The 6,986-nt window shown below is 55.1% G+C and overlaps 1 protein-coding gene across 1 annotated transcript in view; it reads left to right on the top strand.

Moving 5' to 3' along the window:
• The first annotated feature begins 6,228 nt into the window (after nucleotides 1-6,228).
• Nucleotides 6,229-6,986, top strand: part of Asic1 (acid sensing ion channel subunit 1) — a 30,433-nt gene continuing 29,675 nt past the window's right edge. Inside the window, exon 1 of the mRNA XM_028788297.1 lies at nucleotides 6,229-6,742. The gene's annotated coding sequence lies outside the window, so the exon portion shown is untranslated. The remainder of the gene's footprint in view (nucleotides 6,743-6,986) is intronic.

Genomic DNA, 6,986 nt, shown 5'->3' with positions numbered 1-6,986 from the left:
TACCATTTTGACCATGCCACTCCCCTGCTCACAACCCCTCAAGGCTGCATCCCAAGGCTGATCTAAGTTCCTCTACTTGACCTCACTAAACAGATGAATCTACCCTGTCTTCACCCTGACATCTCCCGTCATCATTTTTTTTTCAGACTAAAATGCCTTGCCTCGATCTCGCGCCGTTTGTATCACTTCAGGCTAATAATAAAAGCGCATCTCAAACACTACATTCTAGAATGCTTTCCTGGTTCCCCACCCAACTCTCCTCTCCCCCGCCCCCCTCCCCGTGGTTTTTTCCGGAGGGGGGGGCGTGGTTTTTTTTTCCTAGCATCACATTCTTTCTTTCAACGAATCAGCTACCCAGCAGGTATCAGTCATCTCTCCTAGGTGGCAGGACTCACTTCTGACTGTGGGAAGCTTGGAGCTGCCTGCCCACGTCCCTACATGGAGAGTGCTCGGCTAACAGGTGCTGGGTTCCTCTAGCTCTGGGTAGTCATGTAGCAGAAACCCTCATTGTCCTATGCAGACCATGGAAACCCCCAAAATGAAAGAAGCCAGAAGTGGGCACGTGCCAGGGCCCACGGGGCAGATGGCAAGGAGCTGGCAGAACCAGATTCTAAGAGCATGTGGCGTTGTCTGCTCAGACCACCAACATTCCCCAGTCAGTCAATGTTTTTTTAGACTCTTTTAGTTTCTTCAGACTGATGCTAGGCAAGGCAGAAATCAGGATTGCTGTCAGCTTCCAAAGAGGGGTATGCCCATGTGCCCCGAAGCTCTAGGTGTCACATACGTGTGCCCACGAGTGTTCCACGTGGGCAGAGAGTTCCAGCTCGCCACAAAGCAGCCTTATGCGTGACGAGGCTGAGAGGGCCACCCTACACCCTGTTTCCAAACAGCTCCCCTTTCTGCGCCAGCGCTGCTGCCTCTGCCGTCTGTTTGCCCCTCGCCTCCTCCTCCCTCTGTTGGGGCTGCCGCCGATGATGAAATTTGGCTTGCAACACCCTCTTCCTCCAGTTCCTGCAGGCCTGGGAGAGGATTAAGCCGCTGGAGTCTGAAATCGGAAAGATCCCAGCTTCTGCTCCCCAGCACCTCCCCTCGCCCTCTCCCCCTCCCCGCCCATGCAAAACCAGAAAATTAATCTCCCCTTCTGCCTGTGATATGGAGGGCTGCATTACAAGCTGGGCGTCGAGATAAAGCAGAGAGCCGAGGGACGCCAGCCCAGCACTGGGGCCCCCGGGTGGGGCCGGCCGGGGAGATAAGGGCCTCCCAGCCCTATGAATTATTCACCGCCTCTGCCTCCTCCGGCTCGCTGGCCGCCCTGGGCGCTGAGATTGCGCCTTCCACAGGCGCCGGTTAGGGTGGGAGGGGGCCCGCTGGGAAGGGCAGCGGACTGGAGAAGTCCTGCTAGGTGGTGAAGGATTGTGCTTGGCTTGTAACAGCTCCGAGACTCCAGCGCCCTAAGGACTAACTGATGGAAGGAAAGGAAAACGTGCACACGCGCGCGCACACACATATACACACGTGCACGCGCGAGCAGGAGCACGAGCGCACACATACGCAGGCATACACACACCCTGCCTAACACAGCCAGGACTCCCAGAGAAGGCTCTTCATTTATGCAAATTCCTTAAATGCTGTTTCGTCAGCTGCACCAACCAGGTTCACTCCAGGTCTCTGCATCCCACAGTCAGAAATGCAGTCTCTCCCCCAGGGGATGTCCTGGATACTGTGCCCCCTGCTGCAGGCCAGCAAGTGAAGGACTGGAGCATGCATGCTTAGGCCCACCTCATCCAGAGTACTTCCCCCCCTCTCTCTGGAAGTCAAGGCAACCCCTGCTTACTCTGGGACACCCCATGTGAAGCAGGCACTAGAGGATCTGTTCCCAAGCAGCTATGGTACCCAATGTAGAGAAGGCCAGGCAGACAGTACAGGGGGGACCTGGAAATCAGGTAAAAAATAAACCAGGGAGGTTTCTGGAGTAAGAACAACCCCTGGCACCAGCTCTCACCCCTCAAAGACCCAGACTTTCCAGTGACAGAAAGGACACAGGGAACACTGCCCGGTCTCACTGACTCCAGCTCTCCTCACCTACCAGGTCCCTCTCCACGAATCTGCCTTTTAATCTCCACCTTGCCCCTCCTCCTTAATGATCTTTCCCTTGAAAAGCTATGATGTCAGAAAATGACATGTTGACACATAAGTCAGACTATGTGGTAGGGGAGAGGTGGCCATCTTCCGGACCCTATCCCAGTTTGGAGGGGGGGAGAGGAAAATAAAGGTTCAAACTGTGGCTGCCCTAACAGGGGCAACAGCACGGGGCAAATCGCCTCCACCTCCTGCCCCATATCCCATTTGCCCCATACACTGGCACAAATAAGAGCCCTTGAGCGGACCAGAGATCCAGGAGTCAGAAAGGCCAGAGGAGGATGCTCCAGGACTGCCAGGGCAGACACTGGGACCTGGCAGGCAACCATGAAGCTGCTGATTCCTGTGGCCCATGTGGAGTCCATTCATCAGATCCAAATTCAAGCAGGACAGGAACTGGTGAGGTGGAAGAGGAGAGGAGAGGCACATGGGAGGAGGAAGAGTGAGCCTTGGTGGCAAAGAAGGCGGCTTTGACAAGCAGAGGAGAGGAACGTGGTCAGGAGTGAGCAGAGCATGAGTTAGGAAGGGTGAAGGTGGCAGAGAAGCATCGGAATCGGGCAATAGGAGCATCTGGACCCTAAGACCGAGCCAGCAGGGGAAGAAGGGACGGTCATGGGTGGGGGCACAGAGGGGTGAAGGAGTTGCAGGGATGGGTCCCCAGCCCCTTCCCTGCTGCCTGCTAATTAACTTCTTAATCGCCTCTGCGTTTGCTGAGCTGGCAAAGGAAGTGGATGTAGACAGATTGGGGCGTGCGTGATTTCACGCACGGGGGAGCGAGAAGAGCTGCCTCGGAGTCCCGGGGGACCTCGCCCCCCCCTCGCCCTCCCCTCTTCCCCACCCATCTCTGAAAGGCTGGAGGGTGCTTCTATACATACAGCAGATGGGGCCATATACAAGGAAAGTGTCCATGGGGAATTTGCCCCCATCAGCCTTCCAAGGGTGATCTCGGTGCTTGGCACTACTGTTAGCCAGGCACTCTGTCTTCTCAGCCTAGGCATTAGTTCCATTTTATACTTATGGAGAAACCCAGGTAGACTCAATTTCTTGTCCAGGACCACACAGCATTGGTGTTGCAGATGCATCTAGGAACTGAGGCTCTGGTCAGCAAGATGTCAAAACCTTGGGTGCATAAACCCAGAGACCAGACAGGAGCCGAAGGACTTTAACCTTAGCCACTGGACCCCTCAAGCATCTTCTAACCAAGGCCTTGGCACCACCAACTTCCTGCTGTACAAGACTCTACCAGGATAACTACCTCTCTGCAGAACCCCTAAACCCACCCCCCCACCCCACCCCCATGCCTTTCACAGGTGACCTTTGTTCTAGAATCACTCATCAACAAACTGCTTTGATGCTGAGAGGTCTTGAGGCAAGGGCTGTTCTTGCTCACTCATCCCGGGTGCGGCACAGGGGAAGCTGCAGGAGACATTTACTGCAGTGTAGTGCCAGGAAAGAGTGGCACCCGTGCAGGGTTGTATCTCCCCTCGGTCAACGGCAAACGACAGACTGAGGAGTTTAGGTTAAGTGTGAAAACTGAGCTCCAGAGGCTAGGGATTGTTGTAAGTATATGAAGTCTTGATTCAGACTTACTGGTTCTGAGGAGACTTAGAGGTTTTAAGAACCTAGGGTGGAGCTGATGAAAGGCCCAATAGCTCAAAGCCTTGGCTGCTCTGCAGAGGATTCAGATTCAATTCTCAGCACCCACATATTGACTTATAACTGTACACTATTCCAGTTCAGGAGATCTAGCACCCTCCTCTGGCTTCTACAGGTGCCAGGCACTCATGTGATACACAGACATACATGCAAGCAAAATAACCATATACCTAAAAGAAATAATAATTAAAAAAGAAGTTTGGCCATCCAGCCAGGCATGGTGGCTTATACCTCTAATCCCAGCACTCAGGAGGCAGAGGCAAACAGATCTCTGAGTTTGAGACCTGCATGGTCTACCCAGTAAGTTCTAGACCAACCAGGGTGCCACAGTGAGACTGCCTCAAAACAAAACGTTTGGAGATCTGAACTCCACCCACTGAGTGTGAGGTTATTTGATTTAAATTAAACCCATTTGGGTCCATTTGAAAGACTTACCCAACTCTCCGAATTAGGAACTATCGTCTTGAAGTCTGTCCTGATATGGTTATTCCTGTGTTTTTTAACTCCCAGATCTAAATCAGAACGCCAGTAATATTTGTTATTGAGGATTTACTAACACAGATCAATGTAGTATGCATTTTCCATCAGTAATTCACATGATTCTTGAAAAACAAGGTGAAATAAATACAACCTTCATCATACAGAAGAGAACACTGAAGCTCAGAACGGTCAGGGGTCCTGCCGGTGGAGGTATTGAGTGGTGGGAACTGGTCTTGGTATTGGAGCCCAGATACCTGATTCATGCCTTTTATCTTCCTCCAGACTCCTCCTGCGGCTGTTCATTGGCCTCAATCAGTCCTCGCCTGCCTCCACCTCACCTCATCACCTTCCCTCCACCCCCGCTGCTCCCTGCTCCCTCGGTAACATCCCAGGTGATTGAAGCAATTTGCAGCCATTAGAAGAGGCTCCACGTGTCGCTCAGCTTGTGAGGGTTGCAAAGTGGAGGAATTACAGATGTTCCAAGATGGTCCTCCCCTCCCCCGAGGACATTGGAGAGCCTCGATCCAGACTAGACCCAGGGCTAGAATCATCACTTAAACCCAGTTTGCGACTCTCTTAGGGTAATTCCTAGTCTCACAAACCGCCTCCCCCATCGCCCTTTCAGTGGAGTTTATGTATCTGGGAGAGTGCTGTCACCTAGTGGCTGCCCAGGGCCATGGCAGTCCATCAGCACCGCTTGTGCCGCTGGACAGCTCCCCAGCCTGAATGCAAGATTCTATCTTTATTTTGGCAGCTTGGCGCTCTGGGTAATGCTGAATGGACCATAATCTCTCCCCAGCCCTAAGCTCCTATCCCTGGAGATAGGGAATCTCCAGATTTCTTCACTGGTTTCCAGGGTACCTTTTACTCCCAATCCCTCACAAATTCTCATCAGTTTCTTCCCTCTATGTCAGGTTTGTTCCTCTAACTCAAACCCAGAACCATGTCCCTGAGACCTGCTTCTCACCTTCTCTCAGAGCTTCATCAGCCTGTAAGTGGAGCAAAGGAGCTGCTACAGATAGAATTCTGCTCTTGCATCACACACACACACACACACACACACACCATCTGACACCATCAGACCTCAACAGTCTCTGTGTTAAGAGCCCCTAATGAGCATCAGCAAATTAACAACTTCCCCTTGATTGCTCCTTCTCTGCTAATTGGATAGGGAGGGCACCCCCAAGGCCTCGGTGAAGGAAAGAGGGAGGGAAGGAGAGAGGTGACAGCTACAGGAGCAGCTCCCCAGGTTTCAGGGCCCAGATTTCTGGTCCATCCCAGAACACACTTCTCCTTGTAGCCTTTCTTCATTCTGTACCTTTTTTATTCCATTTTCCCCTTCCCTGCTTCTGACCCATCCGTCCTCACTTCAGGCTGTGTCTCTTTTCTTCTCTCTGTTCTTCTCTGCTCTACAGATCTGTCAATGAAGCACCAAACATAGGCTGCTTAAGAAATCCACTGGTATACATATGGGGTCTGGGTGGCCACGGAGGTTTTACATATGTGCATGCGTGTGGGTCGCGTGAAGGTGGGAAGCAGGAATAAGGGCAGGTGAGTGAATGTGTACAGACAGGTAAGTGCTCACGTGGGGGTCAGGCTTCGGGGATGTGTAGGTGTGTGTGATGTGTGATGTATGGCTCTGTGGCAGGGTAAGACTCTGGTCTGAATGTGTCTGTATCTCCACACAGGCAAGGGCTTGATCAGTCAAGTGTGACTGTGACTCGGAGTGCGTGTGTGTGTGTGTGTGTCCCTGTACACACGTGTGCATGTGCCACCAGAGGAAGCAGCAGCAGCAAAAGGCAGGAGCTTTGATCCGAAGGAGACAACGTGGGGAGGGGGACGCTGGGGGCAGACACCCTCCTTCCTGCGCGCACACGTGCGCGTGCACACACACACCATAGTCACACACACACACACCATAGTCACACACACACACCATAGTCTCAGACACACACACACACACAAGCCACAGGGCCTCGCAAGCAGGGAACCGGCTCCAGAATCCGAGCGAGGCAGCTTTGCTGAGAGCGGCGGGAGGAGGCGAGCCAGCGGGGGGGAGCCCTCGGTTCCGCTCCCGGGCCGGGGGCCCCCCGCGCACACCGGCCCAGAGACACCCTCGCAGACACTCGTAGGCGCGCACGCGCACCCTTTCCCCTCCTCCTCCCCTCCCGCCGCCTCCCGGCCGGACGATGGATCCCTGCAGATCCCGGGGCTGAGAGCACCGCGCAGCGCCAGCGCGCCGAGCCCGGGGCGGACCGAACCGAGCGAGCAAGCGCGCGCGGGCGGCGGACCGAGCTGAGCCGAGCCGGCCGGGCGGGCCGCTCCCTGCAGGGCTCTACGCGGGTGCCGCGGCGGCCGGCGGCTCGGGCTCCGGGCCATGAGCCCCTCCGCGGCGCGGCGCTGAGCCCACGGACGGCCTCGCGCCCCAGGACCTGCAGCGGCCGCCGGCTTTCCCCAACCCCCTCAGGTGGGTTTCCGACCCCGCCGCCTTGGGCCCCGGGCTCCCCGGCTCCCCGAAACCGAGACTCTCCTCCCCTGTAGCTTTCTCCAGCTTCTCCGGAGGCTCGGCGGATGGGGAGGGGGCGGGGGGCCGAGCCGGGAATCTGACTGCGACGAGAAGCTGGACTGGAGGGGGTGCGTTCGGGGCGGGGACAACTGGCTGTCATAGGGAACCGCGCCCCCCCCCCTTCGTACATCCACCTCAGGCAGCC

Source organism: Grammomys surdaster, unplaced genomic scaffold, assembly GCF_004785775.1.
Source record: "Grammomys surdaster isolate TR1022 unplaced genomic scaffold, NIH_TR_1.0 125742, whole genome shotgun sequence".
Classification (NCBI taxonomy): Eukaryota; Metazoa; Chordata; class Mammalia; order Rodentia; family Muridae; genus Grammomys; species Grammomys surdaster.
This window is presented reverse-complemented; position numbering and strand designations above follow the sequence as displayed.